The sequence below is a fragment of the Pongo pygmaeus genome, chromosome 6 (genome assembly GCF_028885625.2).
Source record: "Pongo pygmaeus isolate AG05252 chromosome 6, NHGRI_mPonPyg2-v2.0_pri, whole genome shotgun sequence".
In the NCBI taxonomy this organism is placed as follows: Eukaryota; Metazoa; Chordata; class Mammalia; order Primates; family Hominidae; genus Pongo; species Pongo pygmaeus.
Window position 1 is genome coordinate 3242199 of NC_072379.2, and position 20418 is coordinate 3262616.

Here is a 20418-nt window from a genome sequence, read left to right on the forward strand (position 1 = left end):
GTGAGCCACTATGCCCAGCCAAAATACCCCTTTTCTGTAGCCTCCCTAATCCCTTCAACCACGTGACCAGGTCACAGCCCTTTTCACTGTGCACTGTCTCACTGAGTCCCCACATCACTCTGTGAGTGGCTGTTACTATCCCATTTTACAGACGAGGGAATGGAAGCTCTGGCTGGGGGCGTTCCCAAGGTCCACAGGGGCTGAGGGGCAGGGCTGGCCTCACAGCTGCTGTGATGCATAAAGTGAGATGCGTGAAATCCTCCACTGCCCGAGTCCTGGCCCTTCCCACTGGTACCTGTGGAGCTCTTGGTGAAGACCCCTGACAGAAGAGCATGAAGCCTACAGCCCCTCCTGAATGTAGCACCCCTCCCGTGAGGTTAGATCTCCTCCTGCTCCAGAGCTGCCCGATGCCAGTGAGGAGAAGGAGAAATGGATGTGCCATATCAAAGCCCTCCACAAACAATCAACACAGCCAAAAGGTGGGTTTCCAGCCACACAGCAGCAAGCCGGGAACATGGCTCCCACACGTGGCTGAAGGGCTAGCACCTTCTGGTCTCTCGGGACAGCTGGCTCCAGGCAAGGCGAGTACGATGAGAGTATGAAATGAAACCCTTATTGTCTTGGAGGCTTTTCTTTGTTTTCATGGACAGCTACAAAGCTCATTCTCTTTATAGCTGTATAGTTTTCCATAACATGATTGCATTGTGATTGATTTAAGCAAATCCTCCTTGGAAACAGATTGGATGGTTTCTAGTGTTTTGCTATTACCATTGCTCCAAATCGACATCTTTCTACTTACTCCTTTGCATATTCATGCATATGTTTCTTTTCTTTTTTTAAAATTTTACTTTAAGTTCTGGGATACATGTGCAGAACGCTCAGGTTTGTTACATAGGTATACATGTGCCATGGTGGTTTGCTGCACCCATCAACCCATCATCTAGATGTTAAGCCCCGCATGCGTTAGGTATTTGTCCTAATGCTCTCCCTCCCCTTGCGCCCCACCCACCGACAGGCCCCAGTGTGTGACATTATCCTCCCTGTGTCCATGTGCTTTCATTGTTCAACTCCCACTAATGAGTGAGAACATGCGGTGTTTGGTTTTCTGTTCCTGTGTTAGTTTGCTGAGAATGATGGCTTCCAGCTTCATCCATGTCCCTGCAAAGGACATGAACTCATTCTTTTTTTATGGCTACATCATGCAAATGTTTCTACAAAAGAGGCTGAATTGGTGTCGCGAGGCTAAGTGTGTGTGCATTTAAATTTTTATAAAACCGTCAAGTCGTCCTCTCCAGACGCCGTGCTGATGAACACCCCCTCCCGTTCCGTAGGAGAGCGCCTCGCACTCCACACTGCCCAGCCTCACAGGTTCTCAACCTTTTTACTCTTTCCGAGTCCAATGCGTCCAAGTTACGTCCCTGTTATTGCCGTTTGCAGTTCCCTATTTAACTGCTTAGGCTGAGCATAATTTCTTGTGTTTATTGGCCACTTGTGTCTCATCGATGACAGCACCTCTTCGTGCCTGTATTAATTAGAGAGCTTTGGAGAGCAGGGAACAAAAAACCATGACTCAACTGGCTTGGAAAATAAGAAATGTATCTCGTTTTTTTTGTGCGTGTGAGACATGAGGTCTCACTCTGTTACTCGGGCTGCAGTGCAGTGCCACGATCATAGCTCACTGCAGCCTTGACCTCCTGGGCTCAAGTGATCCTCCTGCCTCAGCCTCCCAAGTACCTGAGACTACAGGTGTGCACCACTAAGCCTGGCTAATTTTAGTATTTTTTGTAGAGATGGGGTCTCACTATGTTGCCCAGGCTGGTCTGGAACTCCAGGGTTCAAGCAATCCCTACACCTCGGCTTCCCAAAGTGCTGGGATTACAGGTGTGAGTCACCACACCCAGCCTCAGTGGCTTCATTTTTTTGGAGATGGGGTCTTGCTCTGTTGCCCAGGTTGGAGTGCAGTGGTGTGATCTCAGCTAACTGCAGCCTCTGCCTCCTGGGTTCGAGCGATTCTCCTGCCTCAGTCTCCTGAGTAGCTGGGACTATAAGTGTGTGCCACCATGCCCAGCTAATTTTTGTATTTTAGATATAGACAGGGTTTCATCATGTTGGCCAGGCTGGTCTTGAACTCTGGACCTCAAGTGATCCTCCTTCCTCGGCCTCCTAAATAAAGTACTGGGATTACAGGTGTGAGCCACTGCACCCAGCATCAGTGTCTCTTTTTAAGAATGAGGACAGGCTTTCCTTGCCACCCCCTATACCCCCAGCAGATGGACAAGACCACATCACTGTCTATGACCCAACCTATCCCACTGTGGTGGCCATGGTGAACGCAGACTCCCCAGCACAGGATCTGGGCACTCCCTTGAAGCAAGCATCTGCAGCGCACTGAGGACCTAAGAAACCGGGGCTCCCCTGGGGTGGGGAGGGAGAAACGGCCGCTGCCATCAGTAACCTGCTCGCTACCAGGGCTGTGGCATTTTTCTGTGGCATAGTTTGTCTTTTTCTTTTTGATTTGTAGGAGCTGTTTATATATATTTGAAAGGAAATATATATTCCTTTCAAAATATGTATGTTGAATCATATACATTTTTCTTTGGTAACTGCTAACAATATTTTTCCTGGCCTGTTGCTTTGCTTTGAGTGAATTGTATTTATTTAAGGCCAAGCCTTAACTGGAAGGATACTTTTTTTCCTCCCCAGATCTTGACTTCGTGAATAATAACAGCTGCTTCTCTCACTGAAAAACAAAACTGGAGGTGGCAGAGGGTGGGTGAGGTCATCGTTATCGGTTTGCAGGCTTTGAGGCAGAGAGCATCTGTAGGTAGAGGCAGCTGCGGAGAAGATCATCCAGGGAGGCTGCAGGGAGCGCGGTGCTGCTGGAACCTGGAGCAGGGAGACCGTTAAAGGGTCCAAGCCATTGCAGCCCCATGAGGAGGGGCCCACGCAGGAAAAGAAACTGTGCTGTTGGAACTTCAAGTCCTGCTGAGATGGTTTCCACCTGGGCTCACGAAGAAGGCTCCAGTGACGGGTTCGTTAGATGACAAGGCTGACTCCCAGGTGGTGATTGCAAACACGTAGACACATCTCAAGCCACAGGGGCTTCTGGGAGCCACACAGGCTGAGGTTGGCATGATGGGCGCAAGATCTGCCTTTGCAGAGGACGCCCTCCCTGGCGGGGGCTGAGGAAACAGCCCGTCGCCTTCCTGAGGCTCCTGGCCTCTTTGCATGGCTCTGGGAGGTAGAGGGATGTAGCTGACAGTTGTGTAGTGGAACAGAGGGGATGCTTGGATCCCTCATTGGTCTCATTCAACTGGTAGAGAGCTCAGGTGAGCAAGAGGGGCATTATTATTTATTTATTTATTTAGTGGAGATGAGGTCTTGCTGTGTTGCCCAGGTTGGTCGTGAACTCCTGGGCTCAAGTGATCCTCCCACCTAAGCCTTCTGATAAGCCATCCTCCCCAAACATTGGGATTACAGGTGTGAGCCATCATGCCCAGCCCAAGAGGGGCATTATTTATTTAACAGGGTTTCATCTGTAACCCCAAATCCCCCTTGCCAATGCCTTGATGTCTCTGGATACAGAGGTCTCCCTTCTGGCAGCCAGGCTGGAGTCAATCACCACAGCTCCCATGTATGTGCTGGTCTCGCTGCTCCAGGTACCGTGCTGTGCAGGTGTAACAACACTATGAGGCCAGAAACACCATTGCCCCCATTTTGTAGTTGGGAAAACTGAGGTATGAGGAGGCCAAAAAATCACCAAGCAATGCTGCTGCTTTCTCCCTAAGCCCCGGTCTCTCCTCCTATTTGTGGAAGCCTTTTTAAATTTTTTTGAGATGGTGTCTCACTCTGTTGCCCAGGCTAGAGTGCCATGGCACAATCTCGGCTCACTGCAACCTCTGCCTCCTGGGTTCAAGCGATTCTCCTGCCTCAGCCTCCCCAGTAGCTGGGGTTACAGGCACGTGCCACCATGCCTGGCTAATTGTTTTTGTATTTTTGGTAGAGACGGTGTTTCATCATGTTGCCCAGGCTGGTCTCGACCTCCTGACCTCAAGTGATCCACCCACCTTGGCCTCCAAAAGTACTGGGATTACAGACGTGAGCTACTGCACCCGGCCAGCAGAGCCTTTTTGCCAAAACCCAAGGATGGTCTCCAGAGTCCCGGTTTCTCTGCAGCTGGGGGTTATTTTTCTCACTTCAGGCCAGAGCACCAGTTTTCTGAAGTGAGGACTGTATCAACCAGATCTTAGACGGAGAAGATCATGAAAAAGGGTCTGCAGAAAGAGAAGAAAGGGGTGGTGCACTACGGAGGAGGAGGGTCCACTCCAGAGGCTGCAGGTGACACACGGGACCCCCTCCATGGATGGTGTTATGGTTTAAGTATATATGTCCCTCCAAAATGCATACATTGGAAACTAATACCCAATGTGAAGGTATTAAGAGGTGGACCTGGCCAGGCGCCGTGGCTCATGCCTACAATCCCAACACTTTGGGAAGCTGAGTTGGGAGGATCGCTTGAGCCCAGGAATCCATGACCAGCCTGGGCAACATAGGGAGACCTCGTCTCAACAAGAAATTAAAAAGTTAGCTGAGCATGGTGCTGTGTTCCTGTAGTCCCAGTTACTTGGGAGGTTGAGGTGGGAGGATCGCTGGATCCCAGGAGGTTGAGGCTGCAGTGAGCTGTGATAGCACCACTGCACTCCAGCCTGGGTGACAGAATGAGACCCTGTCTCAAAATTTTAAAAAAGAGGTGGTCATTTTGGGAAGTGATTCAGTCATGAGGACCCCACCCTCATGAAAGGATTCATGCCCTTGTAATAAAAGACGCTTCAGAGAGCAACCCAGCCTTTCCATTCCTTCCACCACACGAGGACACAACATTTGTCCCCTCTCAAGGACAGAACAACAAGGCACTGTCTTGGAAACAGAGAGAAGACCTTCCCCAGACACCACATCTGCCAGCACCTTCATCTTGGGCTTCCCAGCCTGTAGAACTGTGAGAAATAAATTTCTCTAATTTATCAATTACGCAGTCTAGGATATTTTGCTTAGCATCATGAATGAACTGAGATGCTCCCAGGCAGGGATGCAGACAGGCTCTAAAGTGGGGTGAGGAGGCCAGACTGCAGCCGGGGTCATGTCTTTGGTTGGAGGATGACAGGCACGTTAAACAGAGATATCACCCTTTGATTTCTTGCTCAGGGGTCTCGCTACTTCCTCTCACATCTTGATATGGTTTTGCTGTGTCCCCACTCAAAATCTCATATTGAATTACAATCCCTATAATCGCCATGTGTCAAGGGCGGGACCAGGTGAAGATAACCGGATTGTAGGGGGGGTTCCCCCATGGTGTTCTTGTGATAGTGAGCGAGTCTCATGAGATCTGATGGTTTTATAAGCATCTGGCATTTCCCCTGCTGGCACTCACTCCACCAAGAAGGTGCCTGCTTCTCCTTTGTCTTCTGCCACGATTGTAAGTTTCCTGAGGCCTCCCCAGCTACTGTGAGTCAATTAAACCTCTTTCCTTTATAAGTTATCCAGTCTTGGGTATTTCTCCATAGCAGTGTCAGAATGGACTGATACACATCTGTCTACCAGCACTTTAGCCATGGATGTGTCAACATATTACCTTAAAATTTGTTTACAAGGTACCAGCCTGGGAAGAAAGTGCTTCACCTGTCCCTGACAGCTTTTCTTCCATTCGGGGCATCTGCAAATATCTTGAAGTTGTAGGGCAGAACCGAGGTGTGAGTGAGCACATGCAGGTATGTGCATGTTTTCTGCAAAAATAATCCACAGCTTTCATCAGCCTTTCAAAGGCAACGTCTATGAGGCTAAGAAGCATTGTTCTGGGTTAATGATAGTTTCCAAAATGGGCAAGAAACAAGACTCTCAATCTAGAGATCACAGGATTCCAGGCTGGGCCTGTGTTGGGTAACAGCAGGAGAAAGGTCAAAACCACCCACCGACATCCTGTGTGACTTCAGGCTAGTTTCCTACCCTCTCTGAGCATTGTCATTTATAAAAATGTAAACAAACACAATACCTCCTTCCAGAGCAGGTGTGGGGAGTAAATGAAGTTATGTGCTTAGAGGCCCCTGCCCAGGTCTCCATCTCCCCACCTGCCTGCTTCCTCTGCTGTCTCCGACAAAACCTCTCTCCTCTTTTCGGTCTGATCCTCCAGCCTGTGCATTGTTTCTGTATCTTTGGGTTTTTTCCTTCCTTCCCAGTGCACCCACCCTCTGGTCAATATCACTGCTATTTCTATTTGCAACAGGGCAGGAGAAAGAAGTGGTGAAACTTTCCTTAATTTTACAACCTTGGAGCAGCCACGGTTGATATTTGGGGAGGAAGAAAGCTGAGATTATCAAAACGTCCAGGTCTGTGCTTCCCAATATTCCCGATGCTTCTTCCTGTACTGACTCCTCCCTGGTCATGAAGAATTTAAACTCTGGCCATGCTCAAATGGCCTAATGCAACCACTACAAGAAAACATTGGGGAAAATATCTTACAGGCTCCAGAAACACCACACCCAAGGAAGATATTTGCAAGAGCAGATGGTAACAGACACAGGTTGTCTCTTCAGCCTCATCCTGGCTTAGGCCAGCCATGCCCACACGGTTCCCATCTGCGTCTGGCCCAGGGAGGTGAGAGGAGGTTAGCTCGCTAGGCCTGGGCCCATTAATCTCACTCAGGGCCCTAATGCTGGAGCACATTTATGAGCCAATCAGTCCTTGGGCCTTTTTTCCTTTGAATCTCTACTTTGTTAACATTCAGCTCCCATATTTCCTGGCGACAAACTAGGTCATATCTATGGCAAAGCGTCCTTTCAAATTATATCGTGCTGTGTTGATATTAAGCTAAACATATACTGATCTCAGGTTGGTTATCTGTTCTTAATTCAGATGGGAAGAACAAGACCTGAAGTTGAGATAGTTAAATCCCCCACCCCCAATTTCCCAGCCATACCGCTTAGGTACCCCCAAGTGGCACCATGTGACTGATTCTGGCTATTACCCGGTGAACCCCAAAATTGGGGTTCACCCTGAGAGGCCACATGGGTTCTTGGCTTCATGCAGGAAGGAATTCAAGAGTGAGCTGACAGAGTAAAGCAAATTTATTAAGAAAGCAAAGGAATAAAAGGGTGGTTACTCCATAGGCAAAGCAGTGGCATGGGCTGCTTGACTGAGTATACTGTCAGTTCTTTGTTGATCATATGCTAAACAAGGGGTGGATTATTCATGAGTTTTTTGGGAAAGGGGTGGGAAGTTTCCCAAACTGAGGGTTCCTCCCCTTTCTAGACCAAATAACATAATTTCTGAATGTTGTCATGGTGTTTATAAGCTGTCAAGGTGGTGCTGGTGGGAGTGTTTTTTCCCATGCTAATGCATTATAATTAGTGTATAATGAGCAGTGAGGATGACCAGAGGTCACTTTCCTCACCATCTTCGTTTTGGTGGGTTTTGGCTGGCTTCTTTACCACATCCTGTTTTATCAGGGGGGTCTTTGTGAGTTGTACCTTGCAAAACCAGTCCTGCCAATTCCTGTCTCATTTATTCAAGATGGAGTCACTCTGGTTGGAAAGCCTCTGACATGGCCACTGAGTAGGGAGCAGACGTGGTAGGTGCCACTTCTGGGTGGAAGTATTTTAGAGCTGGTGCAAGATGTCCCTGGTCTGTGTTCCCTGCCACGACAATTGTGGGGGCCACATGTTGAGGTGTCAGTGTTGTGGGAAACTGAGAACCAGAGAGACCGATACGGAGAACAGGAGGATTGTTTATTTTAGGTATGTACTGGCTCAGTGGATTCGCATCCAAAAAGCTGAGCATTGAACAAAGACTGAGTGGGGTTTTTATAAGCAGACTTACAAAAGTAAAACAAAAGCAGTTAATCATATAGTGTATAATTTGTGGCCTTGTAGCTGCGTCAAAAGAAAAACAAGAACTGGCTAAATACAGACATTTGTAAAACATAATCATGCTTAAGAAGCCTGGGAAAGGAGTAACAGTAAAATAATTTATCTTTTTCTCTTTTTTTTTCCTTCAACCTTGCTCTGGAGGGGAGGGGTGTCTGAAGCCCATTCCTTTGGCCTTGGCTGCTCAAACAGCATTATCTTATAACTGTCCTTGAAGTGAGCTTGCTAGGCAGAGGAAAACTTGTTTTTTTCTTGTTAACCCTTGCCTGTTACTTTTCTTGGAGTGAATGAATGCATATTTATTTTTACATTTCTGCCTCATTAGAGCCACCTATGAAAGCAGCCTGGATCGCTGAGTCACTCGGTGGAAGCCTGTTTCAAAACATAGTGTATCAGTAGAAATTTTGAGGTATAGTGAAGCCAACAGATCAGGAGATGATTGCTATTGAAAAAGTAGTTTGTTACTCACAGTTCCCAGGAGGAGGGGACACCACCTGCCATGCCACACAGACCCACACGGGGAAGCACCAGGGTCAGTTAGGAGGTGGAGGGAAAAGAAGGCTTTGTTTGGTTTGAATGGGTTGTTTGCATCTGAAAAGTGCTCTCATGGCAAGTTGTAGCTCTACAAATTGGCTAACTCTAGGGGGTCAGCGAGGCCCCAGATGTCAGAGAATTGGAATGCAAGAAATAAAAGATGTGGTTAATACCAAGACAACTGTTCTGGAGGGCTGCACAATCTGTACTGGACTTCGTGGGAGGGGAAATTAAACTTCATTCTTTGAAGCATTCATACTTGGGGATTCATTTACCACCGGCAGTGTTCTACTGCAGGAACACAGGAGAAGCAGGGGCACGTGAGAAAACAGCAGTCTCAGCATAGGCATAGCATCTGCCACACTGACAAGGTTTGTTCATTTATTCATTCCGATATTCAGCCAGTGGTTGTTGAGCACCAGCTCTGTGTCAGGCCCAGGGCTGAGGGCTGGATCACAGACACCAGGCACTAACCCTGCTCCCACGGGGCTCTCAGTCTCATGAGAAAGGTGACACATGTGAAAGGACAAGGATGGGCTGGATGCAGTGGCTCATGCCTATAATCCCAGCACTTTGGGAGGCTGAAGTGGGAGGTGCTTGAGGCCAGGAGTTCGAGACCAGCCTGGGCAACATTGCAAGATTCTGTCTCTACAAAAAAGAAAAAAATTACCTGGGCATGGTGGCATGCACCTGTAGTCCCCTCTGGAGGCTGAGCTGGGAGGATCGCTTGAGCTGAGTTGGAGGCTGCAGTGAGCTGTAATCTAACAGTCACAACCTTTCCTTCTTAAATTCCCCCCACCTTCTTCAGTGGGTGTCCTATCAAATGATTAGGGTTCATTTAACCCCTCTTGTTATAGTTGGGGAAAAACCCCATAAGCTCCTCTAATCTGAGGCAGGGATAGTAAATGCCATCCTCCCTACCAGCACTCAGGGCAGACATCACCAATCAATCGACATTCTTTGCATCAGAGGCCAGATTGAGCCTCAGAGGCCTTTTCAACACAGCTCTTCAGGCAACAAATATCCAAGGGTCCAGATTGGTGTGCATGTCAAATTATATGCCATTTCTGTTTTAAGAGGTTAAGGACATAGCGTTCTCTTTCTAGAAGTATTTTTATTTTAGAAAAAAGAAACTGCAGGGTCAGGGCAAAATTTAATCAAAGAAATTAATAGCTAATGGTAGAATTTTAGTCTGCAGAAGTTTTGGGAAGGGAAGTCTGTGCAAGTCTCTCAATCCTGTCTCCGTTGTCACAAAAAAAATGTTTCTGTTGTTTATTTTCCGAGGCAAGGTAAACACCATGGAGCAAGAGAGAGTGTTTCCATGGTAAGCTCCACCCACGATATCTCCCTTTGTATCCCCCACAATGCCCACGATCGTTCAGGCAAAGAATAGGCGCTCACTAAATGTGTATTGATTGAATCTAAATTGCAATTTTATCCAACACCCTCAGGGAAGCCAACTGGAAACTAAACTCACCCCCATATATTGCTGAAACGCATTGATTACCAAGAAGCCAATGCTGTATGACAGCCCCAACTTGTGAGATACGTTTTTTTCCAAAGCCACGTGAATCGCGATTTGTGCAGCCCGTTGCTCATTCTGTGTCTTGCACCCTTGCCAGCCATTTGCTCTTCTCGTTAGCTCCTTGAGGACAGGGGTCACCGTTTTCACTGCTCAGCCTCCTCCTGCTTGGCCCAGCCCAGGGAGAGCCCTCAGTCAATACCTGTGAATGAATGAGTGACATTTACTAAGCAGCGAGATGAGTAATTCATCATTCCTACCCTCCTTCCCAACCTCCTGATCCAGGATGGCATAGACATGTGGGAGGGGCACATGCTGGGAGGGGTTTGAGTCCCCTGCCCGAGGTTGCAGAGTGCTTGGGCACTGGGGTGGGGGCGTGCTAGGGGCATCTGCAGAAAGGTCAGTGGGAGAGCAGTTTGGAGGGAGGTAAGGCAGGATGCCCTCAGTACTGGGCTCAGGGACTGTGATGTGCTGCTGGAACCTGCCTGGGGAGCTCAGGAATGAGGGGAGATGGGAAATAAAGACCTGGCATGAGGTTGGGGGCAGGGACAGAAATCACCCCGGTGTCCGAGGAAGGAAAGTGGAACCCTAAAGAGGTGAGATTACAGGGAAAGTGAAACAAGACAGAAAGGAGGGACGTGGAATTCGGATTACTGGGGTGGAAAGAGGAAGCCAGGTGGGGGAAGAGTCAGAGGAGGCGGAGGCAGAGGGCAGGAGGGGAACTGGGAGAGGACAGCGAGCCTTCGAGAAAATCCGGGGCTGGCACCTTCAACAGAAGCCAGGGAGCAACCCAACAGGAGCCTGGGAGACAGGGACTTGGTGGCTGCTGAAAGACAGTTTCAGTTAAGGGGCAGGAGTGAGAGCCAGCTGGCACTGCAGAAGGTGGGGGGAAAGGCAAGCAACCTAGACGGTTCCTTCAAGAGGTTTGTCAATAAAAGGAGCAGTCAATAGGACCCAGGACAGTAAGTTCATTCCTTCTTCTTTTAAACTTTTCTTCTTTCTGCTTCCTTCCTTCCTTTCCTTCCTCCTTTCATTTCCTTTCCTTTTTCCTTCCTTCCTTCTGTCCTTCCTTTCTTCCTTCTCTTTTCTTCTTCCTTCCTTCCTTTTTCCTTCCTTCTCTTTTCTTTTTCCTTCCTTCTCTTCCTTCCTTCCTTTCTTCCTTCCTTTCTCCCTCCTTCCCTCACTTCCTTCCTTTTCTTCCCTTACCTTCCCCCTTTCCCCCCTCCACTCCCGCTTCTCTCCTCCCCACTGGAACCTTCAGGAACCTACACCAGCATGTGATCTTGACTCACTCTTTTTCCCCTGCCCTACTGAAGGCTGGTTGGGGGCCCGGAGTGTTTGCAATGATGCAAGATGAGAAGCTGGGTCACTGAAACATTAACTCACAGACCAGGGTGGGTTGCAGCTGATCCAACAGGCTGGACAGCCGCATCAGTGCTTCCTAGAAAAGGAGATAGGAGGACAGCGTGAGCCCAGGAGCCTCTGCATGGAGAACTAGGGGCCGAGGAGCACAGAAAGCCCCAGTGCTACACATCTCGGGTCAAAAGTCACTGAAAAGATACTGATATCTACTTTTCTTTCTTTTTTTTTTTTTCACTGTCTTTTTCTGGTTTTAGTATCAGGGTAATATTAGCTTCATAAAATGTGGTGGTAAGTGTTCATTCCCCTCCTACATTCTGGGAGAGATTATGTAAAATTATTGGTCACTATAGAGATTATGACATACATACACAACTTACCACAAGCTACTGGTGTTGACACTGCCACTTTGAGTAAGTGTAGAAACCTTACTTCCATTTAGTTCTCTTTAGCTTCCCCACTTAAAAATATATGTGTCTTGAGTGTGTTCTTTACATACATTGAACATCACATAAGATGCTATTACAATTTTTGCTTCAATCATCAAATATGATTTCAGATACTCATGAGAAGTATAGTCTGTTATATTTATTTCTATTTATATACTACCCATAGTTTGTTTTTCTTTTCCGGAGCTCCAAGCATTCTTGAAACCAATGAGAAAAGTGGAAAAATCTCAGTACAGAAATAGAAGGTATAATTTTTAAATAAAAGCTTCTGTTCAGATAACATTTTTTACCCAATCTTTAAAGATACATTTGCCAACAATAAATGCTCTTAGTTTTTCTTCATCCAAGAATGTTTTTCTTTCTCCTTCATTTCTGAAGGATGTTTTCAGCAGATACAGTATTCACAGTTGACAGTTCTTTTTCTCAGTACTTGAAAGATGCTGAGCCACTTCCTCTGGCCTCTGTCATTTCAGATGGGAAATCCACTATCATTGCAACTAGTTTTTCCCATGTCAAAAATGTGTTATTTCTTTCCGACTGCTTTCAATATGTTTTTGTCTTTAGTTTAACTATTTAATTATGATGTGGATTTCTTTACATCCAGCCTGCTTGGGATCCACTAAACTTCTTGAATCTGTAGGTTTATGTCTTTTTCCAAATTTAAGAAGTTTTTAACCACTATTTCTTTGAATACTTTTAGTCTCACTCTCTTCTCCTTTGGGACTTAGAAGATATGACCGTTAGCTCCTTTCTTATTGTCTCACAGGTCCCTGAGACTGTTATTTCTTCAGTCTATTTTTTTTTTTTTTTTTGAGACGGAGTCTCGCTCTGTCGCCCAGGTTGGAGTGCAGTGGCGCGATCTTGGCTCACTGCAAGCTCCGCCTTCCGGGTTCATGCCATTCTCCTGCCTCAGCCTCCCGAGTAGCTGGGACCACAGGTGCCTGCCACCACACCCGGCTAATTTTTTGTATTTTTAGTAGAGATGGGGTTTCACTGTGTTAGCCAGGATGGTCTCGATCTCCTGACCTCATGATCTGCCCGCCTCAGCCTCCCAAAGTGCTGGGATTACAGGCGTGAGCCACCGCACCCGGCCTGTATTTTCTCTCTATTATTCTGACTGAGTGAATGCTATTGGTCTGTTCTTGAGTTCACAGGTTCAATCTCTGTCATCTCTACTCTACTATAAAGCCCATCTAGTGAGGTGTTTTATTTATCTTTTTCCTGGTTATTGTGTTTTTCAGTTCCTTAGTTCCATTTGGTTCTTTTTTATAACTTTGATTTTTATTGAGATTTTATATTTTTCGTTTGTTTCAGGAGAATTCATAAGTACATTTGAAGCATTTTTATAATGACTGATTTTAAATTCATGATAATCCCTCTGATTCATTTGCATTTTGGTGCCTGTTTGTTTTTTCATTCAAGTTGTAATTTTCCTTTTCCTTGACATGACAAATGATTGTCTGTTTTATCCTGGACATTTTAGGTATTATATTATGAGAGTCTGGATCCTATTCAACTTTTCTTTTTTGGCAGACTGTCTCCCTGTTAAGATGTAGCATAAGGGTTGTGTGTTAGTCTGTTCTTGCACTGCTATAAAAAAATACCTGAGACTGGGTAATCTATAAAGAAAAGAGGTTTAATTGGCTCACAGTTCTATAGGCTGTACAGGAAGCATAGCAGCTTCTGCTTATGGGGAGGACTTAGGAAGCTTCCAGTAACGGTGGAAGGCAAAGAGGGAGTGAGATGTCTCACATGGCCAGAGCAGGAGGCAATGAGAGGGGTGGAGGTGCCACATACTTTCAAACAACCCAATTTCATGAGAACTCACTATTGCAATGAGAACTCCAAGGGGGATGGTGCTAAACCATTCATGGCAAACCACCCCCATGATCCCAGCACCTCTCACCAGGCCCCACCTCCAACATTGGAGATTACAATTCAACATGAGATTTGGGTGAGGACACAAATCCAAACCATATCAGGTTGGATGAGTTGTATATTCAACCTCCCACTGGGCCCCACCAATGCTATCGTGGCAAAAGTGTAGCACTGATTTACCCTGCTTCATTGCAAATGGGTGGTTGGCAGTGAACTCCCATCTCTGCCTTGATGATACCTTCCCGTTGAAAGTGGATCATCAACTTGCACTGTCTTATTCTATCCAAGCTACCCTGCTAGGCTCTGCTGACCCAGGGATGGGAGAACCAGAGAGCTGGCTCCCACTGTTTTGTTGTGGCAGAGTGGGGCAGAAACTCAGCTCTCCACTGGACCCTGCTGGTAACAGGGTAAGGGAGAGGGGAACCCTTATGCTTCTTTGTTGTGTCATGTCCAGAGATTTTTTTTTTAGTTGTAAGATGGTGGACCCAGGAGAAATGGTGCTTCTCTATCTTGTCTAGAGTTAGAAGTTAAGCTTTCTATCTCTTCTGTTTCTTTACCTGTAAAATGGGAACAATACTACCTACTCTACCTACACTACAGAAGAGTTTTCAGAATTAATTAAGAAGTTCATGTGTATGAAAGTACACTGGGAAAATGTTATATCATGTTATGTTAGTAGACTGTTATTTCTGAGACTAGGGTCTGGCAAGGTGTAGCTTGAGAAGAGATAGGATAAGCGGCAGGGCACCTCCATATTCATCTATCAATTTAATGTTGGTGAAAACAAACTTCACAGCCAGAAGCCAGCCTTCTATTGTTTATTTCCCTGTTTCTTTTGAGTCTGTGGTGACCTTTCTCTTGACAAGCAGTAACCCTGGAGAAAGCTAGAGGAAAAACGAAGATTAGGGTCACGCAAGGAGAGAGTAATAAAGTAGCTTTAAAGAGCCTAATAAACCAGGATAATTGAATGTAGTAAGGATTGTGGCTGGGACAAGGAGGTGTCTACAACACCGTTTTCAGAAAAACAATCACAAAAGAAAAACAACACTGGAGCTGGGAAGGAAGGAACCAGTTGGAAAGGGAACCCAGAGGAGATAGGAACAGCCTCTCAGAATAGTTAGCAATGACCCTGCCTTACTTAGAGGTTATGGGACAGGGTTACCAATTGGAGGGACCTCAGTGTTACCAATCAGGATGACATAGATCTTGTGTGCTTTTGGCCCTTGTATTAGTCCGTTTTTGCACTGCTGTGAAGAAATACCCAAGACTGGGTAATTTATAAAGGAAAGAGGTTTAATTGACTCATAGTTCCGCATGGCTGGGGAGGCCTCAGGACACTTACAATCATGGCAGAAGGGGAAGCAGACATGTCTTACACAGCAGTAGGCAAGAGGGAGCGTGCAAGAGCAGGGAAAAGTGACTTATAAAAACCATCAGATCTCGTGAGAACTCACTATCATGAGAACAGCATGGAGGAAGCTGCCCCTGTGATCCAATCACCTCCCTCCCTCAACATGTGGAGATTACAAGTCCCTTCCTTGACAGCTGGTGATTACAATTCAAGATGAGATTTGGGTGGGGACACAGAACCAAACCATATCAGCCCTCATTCCAGGCAAGCAAAGGGCTCTGGATTAAGATTCGGGGAACCCCTTAACCCCTGTGAGCCTCAGGTTCTCCTTCTACAAGATGAAACTGGTAAAGGTGCCAACTCCGCTTGGTTGTTTGAGGGTCAAGGGTGGATCACCCAACCTGTTCATGGTTGGCAATCAATATATATAGTAGTTCCCTGCCTGATCCCAGGCCCAGAAATTTTGGCCTCTATCTAGGCTGGACACTGACTGTGGGAGGTTCCTCTCTAAGAGCTTACATGCTCTGCTGTCATTTCCTCTGTTTGCTGGCCCATAGTTGGGAGGGGCATGCCAAGGTGACCATGCCCTAATCTCCCTTCCTAAATCGTCTTCATTGCAGTCTTCTGGTTCTTCTTTCTCTCCTTTGTCCCAGAGGGTCTCCATTGAACTCACTGTGGGGGGATGGGGACTCTGGAGGCCTCGTCCTGGGGGCTGATCCTGAGGAAGGGGCATTCCTAGGCCAGAGTGAGGTCCTGGGGTGAACCACAGAGCAAGTTCCATCTCCCACCCTGCTCTCCTTGTCTTGAGGAAGTTGACTTTAAATAAAGCCCAACATGCCCCGCTAAACTGTAAGCTCAGAAGACAGGATCTGTGTCTGTCCAGTTCAGGGATCTCCCACCCCCATACCCCTTCCCTTGCACTGGAGTGCTGTGGCTGGAATCAGCTCCTGCCAGCTCGGAAGAGTAAATTCTTAATTTTCAGGAATTTTGCAAATTGCTTGTTAAACATAGCCATTATTAAAAATTAGACTGGCTGGGTGCAGTGGCTCATGCTTGTAATCCCAGTACTTTGGGAGGCCGAACCAGGAGGATTGCCTGAGTCCAGGAGTTTGAAACCAGCCTGGGCAACATAGGGAGACCTCGTCTTTACTTTTTAAAATAAAAATAAATAAATGCACATAAATAAACGAAAATACAAATTAGACTATAAAAGCTTCCAATTAAATAAATTTTATTGAAACCAAAGGTAATGAATATTCAGAACATATCACTCCTTAATTATTTTGCTGTTATCTCTGCTCTACTCTTGGGGTTTGCGCCTATTATATCCGCAGAGTGGAGATTCTGTACCATGATGTGCTAGCAGGCATCTCTTCCCAAGTCTGCATATAGTGACGCCATATTGGCAGCTTCATATTGGCCATAGTGGAAATATTCACACCATGGGAATCAGCAGACACTACAAACCAGAGCTTGCCCTATTGTTTGGTTTGTTGTCTAGATTTAAGGAAGGGATGGAGAAAAGTATTAATAATGTAGATTAAACATAAAAGCATGTCATTGTTAAAGTGTAAACAGCACAAAGAATTTCAAAACTGTTTTTCCAGTATTTGATAACTATTATCAGGGCCTGGCACAGTGGCTCACGCCTGTAATCCCAGCATTTTGGAAGGCTGAGGCGGGTGGATCACGAGGTCAGGAGATCTAGACCATCCTGGCTAACACGGTGAAACCCCGTCTCTACTAAAAAATACAAAAAAATTAGCCAGGCGTGGTGGCAGGCGTCTGTAGTCCCAGCTACTCGGGAGGCTGAGGCAGGAGAATGGTGTGAACCCAGGAGGCGGAGCTTGCAGTGAGCCGAGATAGCACCACTGCTCTCCAGCCTGGGCGACAGAGCCAGACTCTGTCTCAGAAAATGAAAAAAAAAAAAAAAGGATTATCAGGTTAGATTCAGCAAGGAAGTCTATTATCAGATTCAGCAAGGAAGTCTCTCGTGTCATCGACAAAGGAGTCAAGTTCCAGCATGCACTTTTGTTGTTTTACTTTTGTCTTACTTGTTAACATAAATGAAAATATTAGCCATTGTAATCACAGTGAGTAATCATGGCAGGATTACTCTCGTAGAGCCCGTTGTTAAATAGTTACCAGCACGCTACTGTCTGGTGATTAGAATAGTACCTTGCTTAGAAGACATGCCCAGTTGGATGAGTCCGTTCTTGCACTGCTATAAAGAAATACCTGAGTCTGGATGATTATAAAGAAAAGAGGTTTAATTGGCTCACGGTTCTGCAGGCTGTCCAGAAAGTATGGCTGCGGAGGCCTCAGGAAACTCACAATCACGGTGGAAGATGAAGGGGAAGCAGGCATGTCTTGCGTGGCTGGAGCAGGAGGAAGAGAGAGAAGGAGGAGGTGCTACACACTTAATAAACAACCAGAGGGCTGGGCGCAGTGGCTCATACCTGTAATCCCAACACTTTGGGAGGCCAAGGCGGGCGGATCATCTGAGGTCGGGAGTTCAAGACCAGCCTGACCAACATGGTGAAACCCTGTCTCTACAAAAATAGAAAATTAGCCAGGCATGGTGGCACACACCTGTAATCCCAGCTACTCAGGAGGCTGAGGCAGGAGAATTGCTTGAACCAGGAGGCAGAGGTTGTGGTGAGCCAAGATTGCGCCATTGCACTCCAGCCTGGGTGATGAGCAAAACTCCATCTCTAAAATAAAATTAAAAAATAAAATAAAATAAAATAAAATAAAAAAACAACCAGATCTCGTGAGAACTCACCGTCATGAGAACAGCAAGGAAGAAATCTACCCCCATGACCCAATCACCTCCAACCAGGCTCCTCTTCCAACACTGGGGATTACGATTCGACATGAAATTTGGGCAGGGCCACAAATGCAAACGCTGTTACCAAAAAGTACCTTTTGAATGACTGAAACCAGTGAAAACAAGCTACAAGGGACATGTGGGGCCACCTCACCCCTTTTGCTTTAGCAGCATTGGCTTTGCACATTTTGGGTGCTGTCTGCCTCCCCATTCTTGTTCCAGGCCCCTTTGCCCTTGTTCACTTGTGCTCTGGCCCAGGGCTTCTAAGCTGTACTATTCATACGAAACACCTGGGTGTCTTGAGACAATGCAGGTTCTGGCCCAACAGGTCTATGGTGGGGACAAAGATTCTGCATTTCTAACAAGATCCCAGATGACGTTGGTGCTTGTCATGGAGCACACTTTGAGTAGCCAGGTTCTAGCCACCCTGTGCCCCTTCCCACGTGCCAAGATCAGGGTCCCCATGTGACCTTTCAAATTTGCCACAACCTTTACCTGGGGCACTGATCTCCCTGGTCTTCACATGACCTGCTTCCATGCAACATTGGGGTCTCTGTTCGGACATCACCCTTCAAAAACAGATCTTTTTCCTGACTACTCATGCAAACGTAGCTCACCATCTCAGTTCTCTGCATAATGTTACTGATAGTTTCTAGTTGATGTGTTGTCAGCTTTCCTCCCTAGAATGCAGGCTCCATGGGAGCCCCCCATCCCCACTCTGGTGGCTTTACAACAGCACGTGCCCAAAAAACACGTGTTGAATGATCGTGGTGGCGATGTCACAATGCTAAGGGTGGAGAGAGCTGGCATGATGTTGGGGATGGAGGCAGTGATGGAAGGGGGATGGTTATAGCTCAAATGCATGTAATTTTCTTTTCTTTTGTTTTCCTTTCTTTTATTTTCTTTTCCTTTTTGTCTTCTTTTCTCTTTTTTTGTTTACCTTTTTAGAGACAAGATCTTATTCTGTTGCCCAGGCTAGATTGCAATGGCACGATCGTGGCTCACTGCAGCCTCTGACTCCTGAGCTCAAGCAATCCTCCCTGCTCAGTCTCCTGAGTAGCTGGGACTACAGGTGTAAACCACCATGCTTGGCTAAGTTTCTCTTTTTGTTTTCAGAGATGGGGTCTCACTATGTCACCCAGGTTGGTCTTGAACTCCTGGCCTCAAGTGATCCTCCTGCCTTGGCCTCCCAAAGTGCTAGGATTACAGGTGTGAGCCACCACCCCTGGCCTAAGCGATTTTCTTAAATAATAGACACAAGAACTCTATAATCAATCACTTTGGTTCCTCCACAGTCATAACCCACTACCAAGAGTGCAAGCCCCAGGCCAGGCGCGGTGGCTCACGCCTGTAATACCAGCACTTTGGGAGGCCAAGGCGGGCAGATCATGACGTCAGGAGATCGAGACCATCCTGACTAACACGGTGAAACCCCATCTCTATTAAAAATACAAAAAATTAGCCGGGTGTGGTGGTGGGCGCCTGTAGTCCCAGCTACTCGGGAGGCTGAGGCAGGAGAATGGCGTGAACCCGGGAGGTGGAGCTTGCAGTGAGCAGAGATCACGCCACTGCACTCCAGCTGGGTGACAGAGCGAGACTCCATCTCAAAAAAAAAAGTACAAGCCCCACCCCACCACTGTCCCCATTTGCTCCCGTGGTGTGTGCAGAAGAAACAGTAAAGGACCCCAACCAAGGCCCTGAGTAAGGGCTGCAGGGTGCCAGTTCTCATAATGGTTTGTCTAGAGTTTTGCACAAACAAGAGGAATGGGGCCACAGACAGGCAGCACCCAGAGGCGCATTCTGGCCGGGCCTTGTGCCCAGGGTAGGTTTCTCCGTCGTGTTTTATTTCCAGAACTAAGTTGAGCTGTGGCTGGTGTTGCCTTCCACCTCTGACTCCGCCAAGAAGTGCCTGGAGCCCTTGTTTTTGGGGAGGAAGTCTCTCTGGTGGGTTTTGAAGTTTCTGTGTGATTTCTCTTAACATTAAATCAATACTGGAAGTGTCTTTTGTTATTTTTCTGTTTACGGAGCCAATGCTTTGACTAATATCAGCAGATACCACATGCTGAATGGCCCTGTTGTATGCCAGGCCTACATTTCATCTCATTCAATCCTCTCAACAGTTCTAGGGAACCCAATCTCATGTTATCCCACTTTAGAGACGAGGCAGTTGAAGCTAAGAGAGGTTAGGTCATTGGCCTAAGGTGAAACAACAGTTGGGGTTGGTCACTACTCCAGGGGTCACAAACACAACTGCCTAGACAGTGTCTGTGCAGCTATTCAGCTCTGCTCATGGAGCGCAAAAGCAGCCTTGGACCATCTACACACAAATGAGTGTAACTGTGTTCTAATAAAACGTTATTAACAAACACAAGTGTGGGGCCAGATTGGGCCCATGGGCCATAGTTTGCCGACCTCTCGCCTAGAGAGGCCAGTAGGGAAAATCAATGGGTAAAACAGGCCAGGAGCAAAGAATACTGAGGCGCTTCCTTGTTCTGGCTTCTGTTCTTCCCAGTTTTGATGGAGGCAGGACATGGCGCAAGTAAGTGATGCCTGGCTACTGGCACAGTGATGTGTCAGCA